The 25,059-nt window shown below is 37.0% G+C and overlaps 2 long non-coding RNA genes across 2 annotated transcripts in view; one reads left to right on the forward strand and one right to left on the reverse strand.

Annotated features, from left to right (window-relative positions):
* The window catches only part of LOC146458428 (uncharacterized), a 19,038-nt gene extending 13,261 nt beyond the window's left edge, over positions 1 to 5,777 (forward strand). The window contains exon 3 of the long non-coding RNA XR_014858270.1: positions 45 to 5,777. This is a non-coding gene — a long non-coding RNA (uncharacterized LOC146458428). The remainder of the gene's footprint in view (positions 1 to 44) is intronic.
* The window catches only part of LOC146458430 (uncharacterized), a 39,410-nt gene continuing 14,641 nt past the window's right edge, over positions 291 to 25,059 (reverse strand). The window contains exons 4-5 of the long non-coding RNA XR_014858273.1: positions 2,748 to 11,277; positions 291 to 2,688 (exon numbers count right to left, since the gene is read on the reverse strand). This is a non-coding gene — a long non-coding RNA (uncharacterized LOC146458430). The remainder of the gene's footprint in view (positions 2,689 to 2,747; positions 11,278 to 25,059) is intronic.

Raw genomic sequence — 25,059 nt, forward strand, 5'->3', positions numbered from 1 at the left:
GCTACTGGGCCTGATTTTTTAACATCTGCATATTTGTATTACAGGATCAGAGGCACGATGAGATGATGGAAGATGTGCACTGCTCAAGTGGTGACCAGCTGGACAGTGTAGATAATCTTTTGTTTTGTTCTCTCAATAGTGAACCAAGCATTAAAGGAGAAGTGTTGTGAAATGTGCAAGCACACTGAGATAGCGGTATAAATTTTTGTACTCCTATCACAACAGCTTAAATTGCATACAAATTGTATTTATGGGTTGGACAAGTTTTGTTTGAACATCTGAATTGAGCTTTGGACAAATTATAATGGACAAACAACAAAATTTCAAACATTGGTTTTTGGATTTGAGACCAACAACACTTCTCCTTCTGATTTAGGGATGCAGCTATATTTGCAAACAAAGTGAATGATTATACGTAATTCCCCCAGCTACATGAACACAATAAGTCTGGATGTTTTTACTAGAGACTGTTTTATGTCTACTGACCATTCAACGTGCAGATTTGTAAGGGGCACAGGGAAAACTTGAAATTGCTTTTGTTTTTTGACATTTCATGCTTAATTTTTCATGGTTAATTTGTGCTGTGAGAATGGGGATTTGTAATCAAACACTTTCTTTGTACTTGCTGCATCTCCAAGTAAAGTTCTGCTGTCCCACGTTTGCATCCAATTATCAGACAAAAGACCAACTTTTACTTTGGTTGTCTTGTTTTTTTTTTTTTTTTTAATGTTGGCATTCTGAAGAATAAAGGCATTTATTGAAGTTTTGGCATGCAAGAGTTAAGAATGATCAAGGCAGCAATAACTTTGAACAGAAATTTATTACAAAAGAAAAAGGAAACCACAGTAATTGAGTACAGGAATCCTTCACTCAGTGGTGGTTACCAGATAAAACTTGAATGTGATCCAAAAAAAGGATTTTTTCCTCTGAAAGTGACCATTTAGACCATTATACAAGAGATGAATAATCCATCTTAGATGAACTTGGGCAAACTATGACTATTGGCTATGACTATTGACACTGCCAACTACTTTGATTTGAATGTCCGTGAGAACTGCCAAAAAGTTTGAAGGAAGAGTACAGAACAGCTGTTTGGATGTGCTTTCTAACTGTTTAATTCTTAGATCACAAATTTAAAAAGAAACAACTGAGCATTCAACTGTATGAAACTTGAAAGGTGGCCAAACTGATATCCGTCACAACAATTTTAGTTTCTAAAAAAGTCACAATTTGAACTGCATGAGCAGGATAAAACGTTGCTCACAACCAGTATAAAAGAGTATGTCAAGCTTCAGATTCTCCTGCTTTAAAAATTTGTACCGTAGGCTCAAATTATTGGAATGTGACATAACAAGTGCCAGATCTTCAACTTACACAAACAGACACTGCCACTCTGAAGACTGTTTTACTTTACAAATATGACATGGATCCTTTTCATGGATGGATAGTAAACTATTAGAAACAAAAAATGCTGACACAGCACAATGACTGTTTTACATGGATGATGAACAAAATAGACAGATTGCTTGATTTTCTGTCCATTGGAATTATTAATGTCTTCTGGAATGCAACCCAAACCAATCAACTACACACATCACAAAGCTGCATCACACTGTAGGACAATTTTTTATCATCGTGGAAACATGATGTCATCATGCCAATCGCTACAAATTGAAAAACATTTAAACTGTATTTGGGATATAAGTAAACTTGGGTGTACTCTGGACAAGCAGAACTTTACTTGGCTTATGAGCGTTTATTTTAATAAAGAGCAGATTGATATTTTGACCCAAACAAACCAAAATTTCTTTCCTGAGAATTTAACGATAAGCACTTGATTTTAGAATAACATTTACTGTCATTACTCCAAAATGGTTTTATTCATTTTTTTTGGTTTTTCACTTCTAGCATTAAATTAAGTATTATAATATTAGTATGCAAATTACTCAGGTGATCATATTGGTCGAGGATTGCGTCATATCCTGCTATAATCCCCTCACACAAGGTGATTATAGTGGGAGCACCAATTTCCAAAATGGACTCTTGGCAATTTGTTGATGTTTTTGAGGAAGAAGTTAATAGGATGAAAGAAAATGCAATTCCAAAAGGCACTAAAGATGCAGCTAAGTCTGGGGTGACACTTTTCGATGGAAATTTGAAAATGTTGCTAACTGTAATAAAAAAAACCTTGCAAATTACAGTGGAAATGTTGTGGATGTCGATGGCTTAAAATGAAAACAACAAATTAAGTTAAATTTGGGCAAGATTTTCTTTGTTTAACAGAATGATTTTCACCAACAAAACGAATTTAAGACAAAATTTGAAAGCATGGAAGTAAACAAGATGAATAAATGTCTCTTTTTGGTAAATGGGCCGGAAAAACCCAACAATCATTCTCAGAAGTCAATGCTTCATCTCACTGAAGCAGCGGTTAAAGAATACTGACATTCTGCTTGAGGCATGTGCAGTTTATCGATTGAGCATGTGATCGGCAGACTGCCGAAACAAACAAAAATGACATTTTTTGGACAGTTCTTGTTTTTCTCTGATAATCACCTGAGTAATTTAGTTATACTAAAACAATATTATTCGCCTCACTCTCAGTAAATATTGGTGAATATTTCCCGAGACAAATATTCGTCAATATTTACTTTGCCTTCAGCGAATATTGTTAAATATCATCCACCTCTGGCCTCATGTGAAGTAACAAATTTTGATTGATTCACGGTATGTTTTTATTATGCCACCACAAATCAGATCACAAGATGAAACGACAACAAAAGAAAAGAGACTGTCGGCAATGAAACAGATTTGCTTTCAAAATTTTTGTTTTCCTTTTTAGCATTGATTTCACTGTTACGTGACCTTCAAAATCAAAACACGTCTGGCAAAGGTCTTCCCAAAAAAAGTCAAAAGATGTAATCAAACTTGTCAAGCCTTATAAAAAAGAAGTAAACTCGCTCACTATTCTTCTGACAATTCTGGGACCAAAATGCCAGAAAAATTCGGTGGACAAAAGCTTTGGAAAAAATGTAGCTGAGTGGTAAACTCCATGAAGAATTTATTGTGGTGATTACTTGGACTATAGCTTGTAAGCCAATTTACTTCAACTTAGTCTTCTAATTAAACAAACTGTGAGTCTAATGCATGACCAGTTGTAGTTTAAGAAATATAATGGAATGAATAAGAAGACCGGAACATTTCAACATTTGTTATGTCAGATGAGGCTTTTGTTGGATGATAAAAATATTCAGTTTAATGTTTGAAAATGCAATCCATTGAGGATTTGTGAAGGCATTATCAAATCATGAGCAGGATGTGTAGAGAATTTGATTTTGTTTACAAATTTTGGGGGGAAAATTCAGGAAATTACTTTGTCACAAGCAAAATATCTGAGGACTCTCTGTATAGATGTTACAATATTGCCATGGAAACAGGCAAAAAGAATAACAGAAAACATTGTTTGATGACGACAAAAGTATTAGCTAAAATCAAAGTGCTTGGCAGTTTGAGATCAAGACAGAAAAAAACAGAATTTTTTTTAATTTTGATGTAAGGCTGTCTTTTGAGAACAAATTTTTATCAATCTGCTCTTTATTAAAATGGGGCTGGTTATGTAATCATTGCCAGGCTGTAACATCAGACATGATGACTGCTTCCAGTTGCTTAAAGAGTAGATAACGTTATCCAGTGGATAAAATGAATCACAGTGAATGTGTCAGTTCAGTACATTTTAGCTGCTGGACGAAGTTATCCATTCTTTGAACAACTGGGGCCAGAATATCTGTTGTTAGCAGAAGCCCAGCATTGATGTTTATGTAGCTATCCCAGGGCTTTGAAGTGTCTACATGTCCTATGGCTATTCTTTTTCCTGTTATCTCTACGATGTGTAGGCAAGTGTCCCAAGCCTGTCTGATTCTGATGCTTTTTGGCAATTCAGTATAGCTGCCATTTGTTATGCACTGAGTCTTTAAATCTTGGTGGGACATTTGTCTACACATTGTGGAGATGTCAAGTAAACAAATAGTCATGGGCCATATAGACACTTCAGGTTACACTGAACCTTTTTGGCCATGTTACGTGCAAAGAGCCATAAGCGTTCAGCTTTAGAGTTAAGTATCCAAAGCTGTACGTCATTTTAAAGCTTAAAGAATGGACAATCTAAAGAGATCAAACTTCCTTTACTCAAAACTGTACCCGCTACAAGACCTTAACTGCAAATTTACTGAGGAATATAAACGTGAATTACCCGTGTGACAATTTCTCTTAACTCAACATCCGATGATTGCAAGATGTTTAGAAGGTATTGGCCTCAAAGATAGTGTCAGGGATTTTTGAAGTTTGTTTTAGTTTTGAAGTTATAGCCTCAAATGCAAAAAAGGCAGTCAGAAATCAACTGTCAAACTTCAAGTAGCTTTTACTGTGAAAACTTTGTCAGGGATTTTTGACATTTGTTTTCAAAACAAAAGCGACTTGAAGTTTTATTTATGATTTCTGTCCGCCATTTTTTGTGTCTGAGCTTGTAAATTCAAGACAAAAGCAGACTTGAAAATCCCAGACACAGTTTTAGGGGCCAATACCTCCTAACCATTTTGCAACCACTGGATGTTCAGTAGAGTGAAGTAGTCACGCGGGAAATTCACGTTTATAAACTTCAGTAAATTTGCACTTTAAGTCTTGTAGTGGGTACAGTTTTGAGGTAAGGAAGTTTGATTGTTTTTCCATTCTTTAAGCTCTAAGATGATGTACAGCTTTGGATACTTTACTCTAAAGGCTGAGCGCTTATGGGGCTTTGCGCGTAACATGGCCACAAAGGTTTAGTGTAATCTTAACTTTGCTTGGTTCACTATTATGTAGGCCAAACAACACACTAAGTTTGCAGTGAAAAAAGGTTTATTTTATTTATCAATAACAAAGTTGTACAAAAAATAAAAAAAATCTAGCCAACCACCTCCCTGCCTTTTGGGTTGCTTCCGCTCTGGTCCGAGTTGTTCTGTGTTCTTTTGTCCTCATTAAATATTCCAACTTTGAAATCCTGTCAAGTTTTATCTGATCTCCTAATTTCTAAGGGGTGATGTGAACACTGGGAGATTCCCTGTTGATCCACAAGTGGACATGACAACACGGAGGCTGGTGAGGGTTTGTTTCCCTATCCTCTAGAGTCCAATCCAACTTTGCCTGGATACCACAATTCCTAAATTTTTGTTTAAGCGCCAATCAGTTTGAAAGTGGTTGGAATATGCTTGTTCCATAATTTGGCCATTCAGTGAAATAAAATAAAATTTTCCCCAAATTCAATGTTTGGTTTTAAATCTTCCACTGTCTTGTATGAAAAAAAATAAGCGTCGCTGTTCTAGAGCAAGGTCGGCGTTTCATCATAGGAGGAGGAGGACGAGGCCGGTTCAGCGTGCCGTCTACCATTTCCCCGGCCGCACCTTGTCATATAGCAAATCAAAGAGCACCATAAAGTCTCGTGGAGGGTAGTTCTTTCCATGAAGCTGCCAAAAGCGAAATTTGCCGCCCCTAATCCCGCCATTTAGTCGCAAAATCCAAGCAGAAAAGAATTTTGCCGGTTAAATTTTTGATGTTCGCTCGCCTGCAGTAAAACTTGTGCATGTTGTCTCAACATTGGGCGTGAAACATAAGGCAAATAACGGCATTTTGACAAAAACTTTTATGGTTTTGAGAGTTTGAAATGCGAAATGGCGAAATGAAATTATGCAAACAGGTTCGGATGACGTAAAAAGCACGTGCAATATTATGCTAATTTGCGGTGATCCAAAAACAATCTAAGAATTCAAAATGGTTGGCCGCATGGTACCAAAAGTGTTTTGTTTTTTCAACCTAGAATTTCGTGGTTATGAAACGGTTTAGGGCATTCAAAGAAAAAAAAGTGTTTTTGAAGGCATTAAAAATTTGTAAGCATGCAATATTTAGTGCAGCTCCAATCTCGTACCCAGTTCAGGCTCTTTGGCCAGCGGTTGACCAACGCCAAGCAGTACATACGTCATGTATGGGGACATATAGTACCTAAATGGAAATATATATTTCGGTACAATATGTCCTCATACATGACGTACTTACTCGCCAGGTCTCCAGGCGACCAACCGCTGGCCAAAGAGTCTGAGGGCTCTGGGTAAGAGATTGGTGCGGGCCGTGAAAAGAAACTTCTTGATGCGATTTTCTTAGCCAATTTATTTTTAAGAAATGAAAAGTTAGGCTAATTGCAAATCAATTTTCTGGAATTATACATCAAACAAAGGAAGAGTTTCATTCCATTTCCAAACTGGAAAATGACTTGAAAAAGAGGCCGAGTTTTTTTTTTTTTTTTTTTTTTTTACACCACCTTCGAGGTATTTGGAAATCAGGTAAAACTCAATCGACTTGTTTGATATAGCTTCTCAAACCATTAATAATTCTTGGAGCAATTCAAAGAGAAAGTTTACCAAATTTTATGATAATTTAGGTCGCATTTGCCAAACCGCCTTCACTGTAACGATTTCCTTTTTGTTTCATGAATTATTATTAATGTTTTGAGAAAGAGATTTGAACTGTGACATCATTAGACAACAGAACATCTATAAGCATTTTGCTTTGGTTGGTTTTGTTTTTCAATAAAAAATAAAGAATCAAGGTAGGACCAACTGAATTTTTTAAACTGTTATGTCACATGATGTCATTGTACATTTCCCTGTCAATTTCATCTGATCACAGGCAGCCCAAACACTATACATGAAGACAAACACTTGAAAGGTGTAGGATTCTTGTATTGTGTACTTGGGGTCCTGGAATCTGACCAAAATTCATCAAGAAATTGTTTTATGAATACAGTAGTCATGTTCCTTCAAGAATTATTGTTGGAGACAAAAGGTTAATTTTCAACAAAACTGAAAGATCTTTTAGATAGAAAATTTGTGGAAAGGACAATTGATCATTATTTTAATAAATAAACCCCCATCAGGCAGCTGGTATATCAGAGAATATTACAAAAATAAATAAATAAACAAGTAAAGGATAATGCCCAAGGCTGAAAGATTATCTAAACAAGTAAACAGTTGGCCCAGAAACAAAGCTTCAAGGGAAACTGTGAAATTTTGAAGACAATCTTTAAACGGAGGGCATTATCATCCGATATACCAGTAAACCAGAGAGGTTTATTTATTCTATAACCCTCTGATTAATTCCTTAATCAGTGGGTTACAATAATAAATAAACAATAGTTTGTCCTGTGATGCTGTTACTTAAGATGTAGATCAATCTTCTACCACTTAAGTGACTACATTGTGAGACAAACAATTATTTTATTTATTATTAAATAAAATTTGATTGGTAAATTTTAGTTCATAATTTTTCATCGGAAGGAAATGATCAATCCATTTCTGGCATAAAATTTGGTGATTGTACAAACAAATTTTGAAAACCTTTGGGAAATGTTTTGGTTCAAAGTGAAGAATTTGGAAAACAAGGATTTTGCGACTGCAGAAAATGCTCAATGCGCAGAAAAAAGATGATTAGGCAGTAACACAGCAAGTAGGCTGTAAACATGCCTAAAGTGGGGAGTTCCCCACCCTGCTTACAGACTACAAGGCTAAACAGCAAAGAATCCCCTCAACAAGGCTTCCAGCTCAATCCGAATTGCTACATGTTAGTCGACAGAGAGGGGCGTGCAGGGTCCCCAGCCTCTTAATGTCCCCCCTATCACCATCCATCAGAGTAGCCTGACCATAACCCCATCCCTTAAACACCTAAGTTTTCCATCCATGACAGTGGAAGTGAAACAAGCATCTCGACCAAAATAACTTCCCCCTACAATAATTTAGCAATGTGGTATCCAGGCAAAGCTGAATTAAACCCAGAAGACAAAGGAAACAAACCCTCACCTGCCTCCATGTTGTCACCTCCTCTTGTGAATCAACAAAGAATCTCCCAGTGTCCACATCACCCCTCAGAAGTCAGTTGATCAGAATAAACCCTCCAGGATTCTCGGTTGGAATATTGCAGAGGACGCCAGAAACACAGACCTTCTCAGAGCCAGAGTTTCCGCAACCCAGTGGCAGGGAGATGGTTGGCTAGATTGTGAGTGTGCCGCCAATTTGTGTTACCTGGTAATAAAGCTCAGCAAAAACAATAAATAACTATAGATTAACAAATTAATTATCAAGCTCTTTGACAACAAAAAATTAGAAAAGATCCTTCCGCCACTAGTTTTATTTTTCCAAATCCCTACAGGTTTTCCAGAGGAAAGCCAAAAATAATAATTATGAAACAGTGAAGTTGATTTCTTTGATAAGCCGAGGTGCCACTTTATGACCCAGGCCAACACTATAATAATAAATTTCATTTTCAATAATATTGTGTATAATTTGCATAAAGTGGCTGAAAGATATCTGTGTAATATACCTATAAAAGCTTAACATAATTTCAGTGTCAATGAGCTTGAGTTCTACAAAACAAAGGAAGCAGAATCATCGTGTCTATGTATGAAAAATTATCCCTGAAAGCCCCTCATGGAGAGAGGAAAAAATTTAAGTAATGAAAACTAAAAGAAAATTTTGTAAAATAATGTGAACAATGTGTCCAAGAAAAATTAAAATAGTTACCTAGTGCTCCATTTTTGCATAACAGTGATTACTTAATAGATTTATAAGCTGCTTCCTTTGTTTTGAAATGAGTAAAACAATACTTAGACTAACTAACTACCCAATCATAATCATCTACTGTAAACGACAGCAGAGTCTGTTTGTCATGTAATGCTAAGAATGTACTAATTGGATGAAAATACTGATATTACAATGATTAGTGTGGAATAGTCTAACATGTTATGAGATGTCATTCCATAGTAGAGCCAAAAAGAAAGGAATTATTGTCACCACCATTGAATGCTGCATTGTTTCAGTAACTGTCCAAACTCATTTCATTTCCCAATTTATTAATGCTTAATGCATTAAAGATTTTTGTTCAACATGATCATGACTGAAATTTGTAGGTCATAATAAAATGTAAATTTAAAACAGCGATGGACACTGCTATTTACATTAATTTTGAATGATAAAGGGCATTAACAGGCAAACTCTGAACTTCAAAACTGCAACCAACAGTTACGTTTAACATGTAATTTGATCTCAATTAAAAGAATCAATTAAAAGTTTTGTTCTGTCAGTTCAAAAGGCCTTGTTGAAGGCTTGTGATTGATGCGTTCAAGTTATCTTGTCCTCTTTATTTTCTGTTGGTTGTCGTCACAATAAATATTATTGCAACAAAAATTGTTGGCAATCAGATGGATTTTGAACAGGAGAATTTGCTATTCACTTTGGCTTTTCGGTGAAGTTTAAGAACCATTAAATTTGGCCAAAAAAGTTATAAAGATATTATTTTTCTTTAAGAGGTTGAAAAAAGGCCCAATAAAGCAGTTCCATCACTGTTTTGAATGCAAGTTTAGTGCAGAAGCTGGAGGAATAAGTTTTTGGCAAATCTTTGAGAATATTAAAAGAATAAAATGAAGGCCACCTGTCAGGTGTTCATTTAATATTCTAAGTCAATGTAAATTAACAGTTGTAAATACTTTTCTTCGGAGAAAAATGTTTTAAATTCAGAACTTTCACTTCTATTGCAGAAGCGTCATTAATGAAATGAAGTGTAAAAACACGGCTTTTCAATGATGAAAAGTTACGCTTTTACACTTCATTTTGCAGATGAACTTCTGCGATAGAAGCAAAAGCTCCAAATTTAAAACCTTTTTCCGCAAAGAAAAGAATTCACGCACATCAATTTACATTCCGGAGATAAGAATGAATTTTGCCGCTACAATAAAATGAATATTGGAATGTCAGCTCAAATTCAGTCTGAACAATGAACTTATTCCCCCAACTGGGTACAAACAAGTGTCTCACTTCTGTATTAAAAACTTAATCCACCAACTTTCTTTTCTGCAATGTTTCACGCTGAATCCTCAAACAAACTTCAAATGAAAGATAATTTCTAGCACTTTACCTTCTTATTTTTTTGTTTGAAAGGAAAATGTTAACTGTCTGTTGATTTTGATGTTTAGTTTCATATGATCTTCAAACTACATGAACTGAATTCCTCTGAAGAATTTCTATTTTTTCAGCCAAGGTAAATTTTACGAATTCTGCAAATTTGTGCTTTAAGATAAAGAAATACCTCTAAAAAAGCAAAGGAATAATCTGAGTTGAAAGCTGTGTAGGAGCATGGTAATTTTCCATACCTTTTTTTTTTAGGAAAAAGAATAGATCTGTCTATTAAGCCTAGTTGTAAAACCTTTTTTACTATCAAACAAAAATGGACACTTGTTTGTATACTTGATGGCGACACACTCACAAGAGAGGGCGTAAAAAACTTGCCAACCAAACCAGCAAAAATTACTAGAAAAATTGACAATTGGTTTCTGCTTAAGTATAAAAGTTAGGAGAAATTTAGTCACAAATACAGTAGCATTTGAGTGCATTCCAACGATTGGAAATTGTATTTTTCCTTTGCTAAATTTAGTGCCCAAACATCCAGTAAAAAAGGTTAATCAAACTTGAATTGTGGAACAAAAATTAATAAGGTACAGGCAATGCCCTGCATCATCCTTGGATGGTTGGCAAGCTTGGGTTTGCTCAGTATTATTTAACCAGCTACAGAAGGAAGATGATATTTGCATTTCTGCTAGCTAGGGGTAATTTTACTTACAAAAAAAGGAGAAATGAATTGCTTTCATTGAGCCTTTACTCCTAAGATGAAATGACCCAATTGAGATAATTATTATACATTCTTGAAATTGTAAAGTGTTGCAAAAATCAGATAGGATGATGGTTTAATAAGTTTGCAAGTTATTATAAATGGTATGCAAGGCAAAAACTTTGTAGCCGGTTAAATAGTAATGGGCTGAAAAACTATCAAAGCATAAAGTGAAAAAAAAAAAAATTCCAAAGCAACAGCTAAATTGAATGGGGGTTGTGGAACAACAGCTGGGTGAAAAACCTCCCCGTACCTCCACTTGCTCCTAGGAGGAAAACCCCGGGCCAGCTGTACCCCACATTCAAAGACCTCCCGGGCGGGGTCAGAGTTCATTTAAATTCTTAAAGCTTTGGAAAAAGTTAATTATATTAAATAATCAAAGTAATCTTGAGGCTCTTTAAAATTCAGACCGTTTTACTTTATCCATAGGTGTTTGAAGTCATCTGGATTCTTCTTGCCCTTGCTGTCCTCCAGTTCAGCCTCTCGATCCACTCTCCACAAATGTCTACCTTCTTTCCATCTGGTTTTCTTCTCTGTCTGCCAGAAAAGAGAAAATAACTTTAGAGAATGTTCAATGTGTTACACAAATATAAATCTGTTGTAAATTTAATTAATGTGTGGAAAATTTGATTTCAGGCATGTAAACAATTCAATTTTTTTTATGAGAGCAACAGCAACCTGGGTGGTTCTTTGAATTTGCATGCTCACTCTTTCTTTCATTTTCATTCGTTGTTTTCACTTTTTGTTCGGACATTTTAGCCACTGAGTAGAAGTTCATTGAGAAGGGAAAAGTTTGGCCTGAATGTCATGGAAAGAGTAAATTTTTAACAAAAATAGCGGTCTGTCAAAAGGCCGCAAATCTCTTCGATTTTTTCCTGGAAAATTTCTTAGTTTGTTAGTTAATTGAAAGATAATTTCTAATTGTTAACTCAGGCCTGATTCAACAGATCACTGTGATCTACATATTTTTTTGGTCATGAGCATCCAAATAAAAGAGTTCCACTGCCCGAAGGAGTAGGGGGGGGGGGGGGGGGGCGGGGGTATAGATATGGTTTGGTACCTAAGTTAACATATGTGGTAACACTGTTGAGATACATGTAAATTGCAAGGGGAAGAGAGACGGGTGGAAACACAGCTTAAGTTTACTTGTCTATTTCTTTTGAAATAAAATAAAAACATGGCACAGGACTGTTTTACTGATCACATTGGGAAAACAACAATCATCATACATTCAACACCTTCATTCCCACTACCTTTGGAGCCCTGGAGCCATGAAAATTTTAGCATGGAGGCTGAAGCCTAAAGCTGTTCTCTGCTTGGAGCCTAGACACAAATCCTGATTATGGCTAAATGGAGCTCTGAAGTAAACCAATGGATCCCTAGAACCCTTATTCTTCTGTCTTGGAGCCATAATACTGTATATTTTTTGTGTTGGCCAGTTATTATTACGCCCCTAGTATTACAAGGTTATTACATTATTTTCCTTACAAATAAAAATTGTGTGAGTTCAAACAAGACCCAGCAAGTTGGCTGACCGTCCAAGCAATGATTTAAGTATGATACCTCTGGTTCTATAATTAGGTTTACAAAGACGCTTAAAATGGCAAAAAAATTTTACTACCTTTAATGGCAAATGTATGAATCAGATCCAAATTGAAGGGCTCAGAGCATAACCACAACCAGCTAGCCACTTGCATTTCAGATAACTTTTTGTTGTTTCAGATCACATTCACTGGAGATTTTGTGTGTGGCCTTGAATTGCTTTGGGAAATACTGCTCTGATGTTTCATCCACTACTTCATGATTTTGCAATAAAAACCTGTGATTTTTATTAAAGAAATAAAAAACGCGCCGAGTGCATTGTTGAGTTATATAAGCACGCGGGAATTTTTAAGAACACGAGAGAAGTGCAGAGAGGCACGAGCCGTAGGCTCGTGCCTCTCTGCACTTCTCGAGTGTTCTTAAAAATTCCCAAGTGCTTATATCACTCAACAGTGCACGAGGAACAAGTTTTTTATTTCTTTTATAAAATATAAACAATCGCAACTCCTCAGACAAGTGCGAATTTTTTAAAGTTTCTCCTTACGCGAGATAACGCGTAATTTAATAGCGCGCGCTCTTGACGATCATGACACGATCACGACAGGGCACGCATCAGCGCGCGCAATCAAGTAAAAAGTCAAACTGTTTTAGTTTTTCGTCACGTCGTAAGCAAGTTCAAGAAGTTAACTCTAAGTTAAGCTTAAGTTTTAAGGTGTTGAGAGACAAGTTGAAGTTAATTAAAAGTCTGGAAGCATCAGTACAAGAGACTGTTCTTTGCGAATCGCTGGAGCGACAGCGCGTTCTGTCTCTGAATTTCTCAGATTTTTCACAGGCAAAAAATCTAACGTGTGCTCCGTGCATATGTACAATTATAATGCACACACCATACGTATGCTTCGTGCATTGTGGAGTTATAAAGAACTCAGTTTGACCAATCACAGTGCTTGCTTGGCCCTGGCTATTTTATAACACAAAACAAAGCAAAAAGCTGCAGATAAAACATTGGAGCAACACTTCCTGAAGGAATTCTAGGCCACATGCAAAAACTCTGGTGAATCTGAGCTAAAACAACCAAAAGCAATCTTATTATAGACAGGCCAGTTACTCTCTCAGCCCTTCAATGCCGACATGCCGAGTATGACAAGGTTATTTATTTAAGAGTGAAAACTGTGTGAGTTGAAACAATAGCCAGCAAACATCATGACACATTCTTTGACTGGTTTAGCATCATGGCCAGCCGTCAACTGAAGGCAATGATGACAATAATTATGATCTCTTTGGAGCTATGAGGCCAACAAAGACGTTTTAAATGAGAAAATACTCTATTTTTGATGGCAAAATTAACGACGAACATTATTATGATGCACAGAGTATAACTTCGTTTGTTTCAGAAAATTTTTTCTTGTTTTGTTGAACACTGACATTTCTATTTTTCTATTCTTTATTGTTGTATTTTTTGTGTGCTTACGGTGCAAGCACTTAGCCTCACACCACACGAGGACTAGACATCAGTGATTCTTTCTACAAGAGTCTTCATACTTCCAAGCAAGATGATGGCCCCCAGTCAACTTTCTTTCAACAAGTTACCGGCAATGAAATTGTGTTAGGGCTCGAGGAACAAGAGAGCTGCGAAGATCCTTTGTCTGAAAAGGAATGTGCTGAAGCTCAGTATTCGGACAAGACGCCTGGTTCAGACGGTCTCCCAGCCGAATGTTATAAAGTTTTCTGGAAAGATATCTCCTCCCTCTTGATCTCCGCACTTAATTGCGCTTTCGAATCTGGCTGCCTCTCTATAACACAAAGACGTGGTATCATTAAATTGATTTCCAAAAAAGACACCGAACTCTATTTCGTTAAGAATTGGCGTCCAATAACACTCCTGAATACTGACTATAAGATTGCTGCTAAAGCTATTGCAAATCGTCCTCCCAAGACTTATTAACAACGATCAGGCAGCGTTTATCAAAGGTAGATTTATTGGAGAAAACATCCCGCTCATAGAAAATAATATTCCTGGCTTATTACTTTTTATCGATTTTGAAAAAGCATTTGACTCACTAGAGTGGTCTTTCATCTACGAAAGCACGCGTTTCTTTGGTTTAATTTGGTCCATCAATCATTACGTGGATAAAGGCTTTTTACTGTAAAACGGAAAGCTGAATTCTAAATAACAGCTGGTCCAGTAATTTCTTTCAGATCCAAAGAGGTGTTAGACAAGGTTGTCCCCTGTCTGTCTATTTATTTATCCTTTCAGCGGAAGTATTGGCCAAGGCAATCAGAAACAATGAATATAAAAGGCATCTGTGTTAACAACAATGAAATTAAAACTAGCCAATATGCTGACGATACAACACTGATTTTGGACGGGTCAAAACAAGCTCTACTCTCAGCCCTTACCATGTAAGATGAATTTAGTAAAGCCTCCGGTCTGAAACTCAATGAGAATAAAGCGGAAGCCCTTTGGATCGGTTCCAGTATTGGAAACGACAAACTTTTTCTGCCAGGAAAGGAATTAAAGTGGCCGGAATCCAAAGTTAAAACATTAGGACTGTGGCTATCAGTCGAGCCTGAAATAGCTGCTCTGCTAAACTATAATTATTATGAAAAGGTGGAAAAGATAAGGAAAATCCTTAGCTGTTGGAAGTACCATAGACTGACCTTGCTGGGGAGAATTACCATTTTGAAATTGTTAGCCGCGTCGCAATTAGTTTATTTGCTATCCCCTTTGCCATTGAATGACAATGCATTACATCAGATCAACAAGCTGTTTTATCAGTTTCTTTGGAACGGATTGGGGGCGACAAAATCAAACGAAAAATTATGATAAATGATTATTGTGATGGAGGCCTAAAGATGATTGATCTTATTATTTCAACAAAGCTCTAAAAACAACATGGATCAAGAAATACCTGGATACTACCAGTAATGCAAAATGGAAAAAAATTTTTGACTAACACATTATGGTCGTGAAAATATTTTTGCTGGCAATCTCAATGTTGAAGACACCACAACATCTATTAAAGCTATGGATGCAGTTCTCAAAGAAACTTTGGGGGTCTGGGCGAATTTCAATTAAAATACAGCTTAAGTGTCTCTCCTCTTAAATTCTTCAGGATAATATCAGCTGTAGAGACCCTCCATAAAAAAGTGGATCATCATGATAATAGTCAGGAGTACAAACCTTTTTGCACTAAGCTTTTAGAGGCTAAAAAAGTAGGCTCACTTGTACACAAAATACTAACAAGAATCAACGGCAAAGTGCCAAAAACAGCCAAATGAAATGGGTTTTTTTATTTTTTTTTTTAACAGCTTTATTGACCAACACACATGTTAAATACAATAAATTAAACAACGAGAAAGAAATGAAAAATACGTGAAAAGTGATAAGGTCAAAAGGGCAGGTGCGAACAGGACGCGAGGACCCATGCGAGGCACCTCCCATGATACAAATAATAATTAAAACACAAACAACCAAAAGACGCTAAAAAACTAGGGATGGCAGGAGCAGGATCGTACAATTGACCAGGTACAGGGATAGAATATGTCAAAGTGATTTTGCAAAAGGTGAAACATGTGCTCAGTAACAAAGTTGCGGAAGGAAGCAGTAGTTGAAAAACTGGTAGGGGGTGATAATTTACATATATAGTTCCAGAGCTTAACAATACGATTAAAGTAAGAGGCCTGAAAAGTGCTAGTTTTGCATACAGGAGTTTTAAGGTTATAAGGATTACTTAGTCTGGTTCGGCTGTGAGAAACAGGAGTCTAGATTGTAACTACTCAAGAAATGAAAATCTCGACTGGAGCTCAGCACACCTTTTGACATCACGATCATGCACCAGGAGTACCAAACTGACAGAATTCCAGTTTAAATTTTTACACAGACATCTTTCTGTCAAGAAGACCCAGAGTCATTAATGCATCTCTTCTGGACGTGCCACGAAACATCTAACTTTTGGAAAAGAGTATCAGAATGGCTGTAAAGTACAGTCAACTCTCCGCTAACGGACACTCTCGTAAGCGGACAGCTCTACTTACGGACGGCTTTTTAAATCCCCGTTTTTACCTCCCAGTCAAACTTTCTATTTACACATTCCCGTAAACGGACACTCTCTCGTATGCGGACGCGGACACTTTTGAAAATGAAAATTGGATTTTTCTTTTGTTTACGCTCTCTCGTAAGCGGACACACCATGTACGTAATTGACTCTTGGCAATGAAATTTGTCTTTAATTTGCAATAAATCAACAAAAATATGACCTTTAACAGAGCAACAGAACAGCGGGGATCGCTTTTTACAAATTTCAATTTGTCCGCGGCAAAGCAAGCTGTCTGTTCGTTTGACATTAACAAGAGTCCGACGAAACATTTGTAGTGTCACGTTAATTATGGCCTAGCCTGTTCACGGACGTTTTTTTTTTCGTAAGATATTGGCGCTCGCCAATATCTTACGAAAAAAATAAACGTCTGTGAAGGGGCTAGTTATGGCCACGTTCGTCATGGTCTACTTTACTTCTTGTTTCTTTTTTCAATCACTGATTGTACCAAACACTGTATCCCAGATAATCAAGCTTGGACTTGAGCCACGGTAAAGATGTTTCAACATCACTATAAAAAGCGTATTTACAAGGAATTTCCATGCTGTACCCAGCTCCTCTGTCGACAGGTTTACCCGTTATGATGGCTTTCCCTTTGTTTGTTCCGCGCTTTAAAAACTTGGTGACAAATTCAGCCATCCTCAAAGGAATGTGACCAAGTATCTCATCGAATCCAGACACTGTTAGCGTGTTCCTTGGCTGTGGTTTCAAGACTGCAATCTTCTAAATTAGGCTTTACTACAGCAACCGCATTCACGTCCTTGATGTTCTTTGGCTCGCGTTTAAGGGCCCTTTCCTCATTTAGTTGTGGATCCCAGCCAGCCGCATCTTTGTATACATGATAACCGCGAATGTAGGACTCTACCATTACGTACGATTCTGTCATCCTGTTTGCCATCGCTTTATACAGCTACAGTCAAGAGATCACAGCAAAATGGGGTCCGTAATGCGAGGTCTTACTTTTGAATACAGTACAGTAAAAGCTCTTTTCACAGCGTGTGTTTACTGTTGTTGCTTGTCATCGGGTTCTTTTTCAATGAAAGTAAATTTAGTGTTTGTACGTGTGTGGGCAGGTCATTTTAATTTCCTAAAATCTTGACGTTGGTACTTTTAGCCTGTTAAACTGTCGGTAGGAGGTGTGAAAATTTTCCAGAACTCTTACAGAAAGCTAACATCATTTAAAAATACGAGTGCAGTATCAATTCTACCATAAAAATTCGTTTGCTTTATCGTGTTGATTGAAATACAGTATCTCTATTTTGGAGAGCGCTTCCAAGCAAGTCTCTCTCAGAGAAGGGAAAGCGATGTCGTGGAGGAAAGAACGCCAAGCAAAGGATCACTGTCGCTTTCTTTGTGAGCGCCGACGGAAGAAAGGATAGTGTTGTTCTTATCGGAAGCAGCAAGAAGCCCCGTTGTTTTGCAAACCTTGTAGATATATCCCCCCCTGTGCGGTGCTCAGTATTTCAGCAACGCAAAGGCATGGATGAAAACTGAGATAATGGGAAATGTGGTATCCAAGTTAAACAGCAAGATGAAGCGGGAAAATCGTAACATCATACTCTTTCCCTGTCATCCTCCCTCCCTAAAAGGCAAGTTTTCCAACATCCGAATTGAGTTCCTGCCGAAAAACACCACGTCACGCACACAGCCTCTTGACGCAGGAATCATCAAAACTTGGAAAACGTACTACAGGCGGAAGCTATTGCGATATGTTGCTGGCCAAATGGATGGAGAGAAAACTGCGAGTGAGATTGTCAAGTCCGTTAATTTGCTGATGGCTGTACGATGGGTGGTCAGCGCCTGGGAAGAGGTTCCAGCTGCAGTCGTCTCCAAATGCTTCAAGAAAGTTGGGATGTATCCTGTTGAAAATCTCAATGCTGAAGAAGATGACGACCCGTTCGAGGGAGAAGAATTGATGGATATTCCTGAATTGCTAAGCCATATTTCCCCAGGACTAGACATGTCAGCGTTCGATGACGAAGCTGAGGCCTTTGAGCCACCAGTGGATACCACACTTACAAACTGGAGAGATACCTTACGACAAGAAATAATCGCTGCGTCTATCAACGAAGAGCAGGTGTATGAGATAATCGACGATGATGAGGAATAAGACCAGCCCCTGCAACTTCCGGAAATTACATCTGCGGAACAGGCGCTGGAACTTGTTGGGAAGCTAGCGGCATTTTCTGACTGGCAAGGAAACGAGCCGCTAGTCCGGGCAATTACCAAGGTCAATGATGTCTTAGTAGACATGCGACTGAAGTCTCTATTGGCAAGGAGGTAGTCAACCATAACGGACTATTTCTCCTAACTGTCATAGGACCGAGCAAACCTTCTCTGGTCACGATATACCTTTTGGACGACAGCAGTAAGTCCCGTTGAACGTTTTATAAGAAGAGTTATGTTTTTAAGAAGTACCAAAGTTACATTTATAGACGGCAAAAATAAGTCCCGTTGAACGTTTTATAAGAAGAGTTACGTTTTTAAGAAGCACCAAAGTTACATTTATAGACGGCAACAATAAGTCCCGTTGAATGTTTTGTTAGAAGAGTTATGTTTTTAAGAAGCACCAGAGTTACATATATGGACGGCAGCAATAAGTCCCGTTGAACGTTTTGTTAGAAGAGTTATGTTTTTAAGAAGCACCAGAGTTACATATATGGACGGCAGCAATAAGTCCCGTTGAACGGTTTGTTAAATGTAGAAGAAATACTGTATATATACTTTTTCGAGTTTTAACATTTGACATCAATAAAGAGTTTCGCTTTATATCTTCAGTTGTTATTTTTGTCTACGCAATAAAACACAATTAACACCCGCTAATTAACTCTCCCGTAAGTGGACATCCACCCTATTTTTCTTTGGTGTCCGCTTACGGGAATAATTCTCGTAAGCGGACAGCTCTACTAACGGACACGTTTTTCAATTCCCGAGGGTGTCCGCTTACGAGAGAGTTGACTGTATAAAACTAATGTCCGAAACCTCCACCCTGTTAAACATTACAGCTTTTGGTCTGAAGCTGGAAACGTCAAAATTTGCACTTCAAATTAACTATTGCCTTCTTTTGGCTTGACGTCACATCTGGCTAGCCAAATCTAAAGAAACATCCCCTATTGACCATTATTTACGCTTTCTGAGAACAACGCTCGAGTTGGAGACAAAAAGAGGCGATGTGGAAAAATGGGAACAGTCTTGTGCAGAATATATACCTACTGACCGATAGCATCACTTCCTCTGAAGCAATTGCAGCTATCTTCCAATATCTTCAAACTCTGGCAACCAATCCCGTAAACTCAAATAATGTACATACAGTGTACGCTGTCACCAACGAGCATTTCACAGCAAGCTGTTCTTTATCTTCGCTCTCACACGCTAGTAATGGTATCCAAATTCAACCTAATAATATATTTTTTTTGTCTTATTAATTCTTCAGTTTGCACAAATTTTGAGTAAGATCTGTGTAAGTAACACGTGTTGTTATCTGTGTTTCGTTTTATTCCCTTTTGTACCATCTTATTGATTTTTCATTGTAATTTGTTAGATCTATTATTGTGGATTAAAAGGTGTTGTAAATACTATAAGTGTGAACATTGTAAGTATAGTATTGTAAAGCATAGCAAGCTTCATCTAGTAAAACAATTAATGTCAACTCTGTAAGTAACTATTTCCAAGTAGTATCTAGTATTATAATCATTTATTCTGTTTTCTGTAAGGCAATAAAATTATAAAAAAATAAATAAATTAAGTCACGCGTCTCTGTGTGCAGATTGCGTGGAGAGTGGTTTAGACAGTTTATGTTTTTGCTTTGTTGCAGAAAAAATGGTGTTTTATGTTTTCAGTCTTGTTGGAAGCCATTGCCTCTTAAAAGCCGAGAAGTCTCCATAACAGCGTTCTTTATTTACAAGTGAAAATTGTCCGAGTTGAAACAAGAGCCAGAGAGTGTCATGACACATTGCCGTGTAAGATGTAGAAAGGTGTGTAAAAAATGCAAAATGTTATGCCATGCAGAAAAATTTCCAATCAGCAAATGAAAAGGCACTGCATCACAATCACTACTTCAATTCATATCCAAAAATTGTTCGGAAACACAAGCCTACAGGTGTTGCATTAGCCATGGTAAATTTTAAGGCATAAAAAGACAAGATCCTAGTTCTGTTATGCCATGATCAAAAGAGCAAATTGCTCAGATTTGAGGGGCATGACTAAGGGTCACACAATGAGAACCATGCACACAATATTAATGACATCATAGATTTAACCCCCACCAAGACTCAAACAAACAAACACTACTCAAAGTGTTGATGCTTAACTGTGTACTTATAGTTATTGCCTTTCACGATTGATCTGTACACAAAAGACGGAGAGTTGGGCTAGAATTTGAAGAGAAAATCTAACTTCAATAAACCTATAGTAAAGTTATAAAGGTTTGGGATGCGTGAAAAACATTCGGAATAATTCCAAATGAGAGAGAATGATGAATTATTCACTAAATGACACAGGCACACTCGGAAAAAGGAAATCCCAGTGATTCTATTATGAGTTGAGCCTAAGACCTTCCAATTACTAGTTCTTATGTTCTACCATTGAGCTACAGGAGACTCGCGGGAATATTCCATCACATTTATTTCATTGCGCATAGGGCCACACATTGACATTCCAATCCTAGCAGTATGCAGGATGTTTGTCCTATGAACCTAGTTTAGTGGCCTTAGCTCCCACAAGTCTCCTATAGCTCAGTGGTAGAGCATCCGAACTAGTAATCTGAAGGTCTTAGGTTCGATTCCTGAGAGGAGCACTGGAGCACTAGGAGCACTCAAATAGGCTAAACTTTGCCCGCACCGAATAGGTGGTGTAAGCCTTTGGGGGGTAAAATCTGGAATGATTGGTGAATAGAAACTTTTTCCTTTTACGCCTTTTTGCTGGTAACTGCTTATTACAGTATGTGGCCTTAACGCCAGAAACTGCTCACGCCAAGGATCTTGAGAACTCTAGTACAGGCAGTGGAGGTGGATCAAAGTATTCTGATTTCTAAGCTGCATGTGGTATAAGAGGCACCTCGCAATTGTGTATCGGCCCTGCGCATGGTAAATCCCTCAGGAGACAATTTTGGGACTGCTCCTAAATTTTCTTAGACTTATACAATAATCAGACCAACTGAATTGTTTCTTGCACTCACATCCCTGAATGTAAGCGGATGACACCAACTTGGCGCTTGCAGGTAATAATGTTAACAGTGATGAACTTTCTCTCAATAAAAATCTTGCCAGTGACTGGCTTATTGCCAATAAGCTCACACTAAATAAATCTAAGACTGAATTCATGTTAATTGGATCTTGGTAAAGATTGAAAACGCTTTTCCTTCCCCTCTTTCTAAAAATTGAAAGGGACCTGATGAATCTCTTGGTATTCATAAAGACAAAAATCTGACTTGGATTGTTCACATCAAGAATCTATAGATCGAAGAATATTGCTTCTGTTATTGGGGCCCTGAAGTAAATTCGAAAATCTCTTGGTATTCACGAAGACAAAAATCTGACTTGGATAGTACACATTGAGAATCTATAGAAGAATATTGCTATTAATTTTACAATTCTCTGGTGAAACCCTATTTTGATTATGGTAGTGTTGTTTGGGGTAGCTCTAATAAAACTCTTGCCAATAAACTCCAAAAGCTACAAAATCAACCACAAGAAGAAACACATAGCCTTGTTAACAAAAGAAGACTGTAACATAGTTCACGAGCCTAAACAAATTTTAGAAGAAGTCAGGAACATTTTTTCAAAGAAATTTATCAAGCTAAAAATGTCTGTCCAGAATCTGCCAATCTCAAGCACCTTTTTGACGGACTGAATACTCTTAAACAGGAAGAAGGGCTGCTAACCCTTACGGAATGTACCAATTTGCTGAAACAATTTTAGAAATAAAACACCTGGTTCCGACGGCTTTGCTATTGAATTTTGCCAGTAATTCTGGAATGCCATTGGTCAAATGATCATGGTTGATAGCTTTAACTATGCTTTTGAAAATGGTGCGACATGTCAATCTCACAAAAACGTGGTATTATATCGTTAATACCAAAGAAAGACAAAGACAAAAAATACCTCAAAAATTGGAGACCAATCTCCCTATTGAACAACGACTACAAAATGGTCACAAAGGCTTTAGCTTTACGCCTGGAAAGAGTGTTACCAACGATTATTAGCCCGAATCAAACAGGATACGTAAAGGGAAGATATATAGGTGAGAGCGTCAGAATCATAACAGATGTGATGTCCTTCACTAAAAAGAAAAAACATTCCAGGCATAGCGGTCTTTCTTGATTTTTGAAAAAGCTTTTGATCCTATTGAATTGTGCTACCTTCAAAAATGCCTTGAAGTTTTTAACTTTGGTCCTCAATTACGACAATGGATCAGTCTTGTATAATAACATATCAAGTTTTTTTTTTTATTATTTTGAACAATGGCTTTGCCACCAAACATTTTAATCTAAGCAGAGGTGTCAGGCAGCGTTGCCCACTCTCTGGGATCTTGTTCATTATTAGTGTAGAAATTTTAAGCAATGCAATCAAACGCTCGAGGGAAATAGAAGGTATTCAAATTGATCCAAATAAATCTATAAAAATAACCCAGTATGCAGATGACACAACTGTTTTTGTTAAGGATATTCAGTCTGTTCACAAGCTCTTTGATCTGCTGCAACAATTTGAAAACTGTTCTGGTCTTCAAATAAATCAATCTAAATCAGAAATACTTTGGCTGGGATCATTGCGTCAGAGAAAGGATTCCATTCTAAATCTAAAATTAAGTGATGAGCCCGTCTACGCCTTGGGTGTATATTTTTCACATGATGAAGAACTTGCCACTAAAAAAGCTTGTTGCTTAAACTTAAAAAGAAACTGAACATTTGGTCCTCTTGAGACATTTCTATATATGGAAGAGTAAATATAGTCAAAACGTTGGCAATATCCAAACTAACTTTTAACTGCAGTGTAAGACACTCCAAAAGGGTTTACCGATGAAGTTAATAACATAATATTCGATTACATATGGAAGTACAAGAATCCAAAACTAAAAAAACCCGACTATAATCAACAGTAAGGAGGGCTAAAGCGCTAAAGATAGTCTGGGTAAAGCGCTTGTGCGCTAACGATAAAAGACCATGGAAATTTATCCCACCATCCTTACTTTCCAATGTTGGCGGCAACCTTCTTTTCTGGTGTAACTATAACATTTAATATCTACCCCTGGATGAAAACTTACCAAATTCTTTTGAGATATAATTTCCGACAGGCAGAAAATTAATAGCAATTACCCGAAAACAAAAGGAGACGTGTTAAATCAAATAATATGGAACAATCAGTTTATTTGAGTAAACAAGTTATCTGTTTTTTGGACTGTTTGGAAAAAGTAGCCATTGAAAATCTCTTGGCCTTTTCAACAACGAAGGTAACACCTTGATGACTTTTACAACCTTCGTGTAGAAATACAACGTCGAGTAATTTTCTACAGTATTATAGCCTTCTATCTGCAATACCACAGGAATGGAAAACCATTTTTTTTTTATTTTTAATGAAGAAGAACTTTATTTCACTACATAAATACTTATTACACTTTTCAAATAGTTAAAGAAAAGAAAAAAAAAATAATACAACAACAGCAACAACAACTACAATGCTACTATTATTACAAAGTTGTTATAATATATTACCGTATTACAATTCTTACCCTGCGAGCAAGCTCTCTAGCTTGGGGATGGGGGGCTTGCTCGCAGGCTATACAATTCTATATGACAGAAGTTTATTTTAAACGCAGATACTAAACACACGTACACACAAAACCAAACTGCATAAGCCGTTGCATTAGCGCGGCAGCTATTACTTAAGAAATTAGCTGACGCTAATGTAGGTAAAAGAAGGAGCATATTGTTTTTCGACAGGTGAAATTAACTTTGAAATTTTTCAATGCGGTATTTAAATTTAATTTTTTTTATAAAGTCGGAGAGAAGCAATGCTTCTTCGTTAAGTTTCCTGGTGTATATATGTCGCTTGATGAATACGAGTGTGTAATTAAATTTCTTTAATAATGGCATGGAGTTATTAAAGATTCCAAATAAGAGTTCTTCTTTGTTTGGAGTAAAGTTTGTGTTATTGTTATCATTAAACCAAGACAAACAAGTTCTAGTGAAGCGCTGAGTGAAGTGGCATTCCAGGAAAATATGGTCAATAGAGTCCTGATCCCCGCAGTAAATACATTCATTATCTGTTTTAATTCCGAATTTGTGAAGTTCTTTCTTCGTAACGATAATTCTGTGTATAAACTTGAAGTGAAATTCTTTCATTTTATTTTCCTTGCTGATATCCCGAACGGAACTGAAAATGTCACTCCATTTTTCTTCATCTAAATTGAGAGTAGTGTCCCAACATTGGGGACCAGAATGCTTGTCGTTATACGTTTTATTAATTATGAGCCAATAGAAATCTTTCGCCTTCGCTTCCATAAGGTTGATTCGTACCTCATTTCCAAGATGAAAAGAAGTTACATCGTTGATATGAGCCAAGGCGGAATATTGCATTGATATTGATTTTGAGACCAGGTGTTTTGGTATAGCGTTAACGACCTGATAGAATTGGAGAAAGTTAGTGTTAGTTAAGCCATATTTCCTTCGAAAGTCATTGAAAGATAA

This window comes from Pavona decussata, unplaced genomic scaffold, assembly GCF_977016875.1.
Source record: "Pavona decussata unplaced genomic scaffold, jaPavDecu1.1 SCAFFOLD_233, whole genome shotgun sequence".
Lineage (NCBI taxonomy): Eukaryota > Metazoa > Cnidaria > Anthozoa > Scleractinia > Agariciidae > Pavona > Pavona decussata.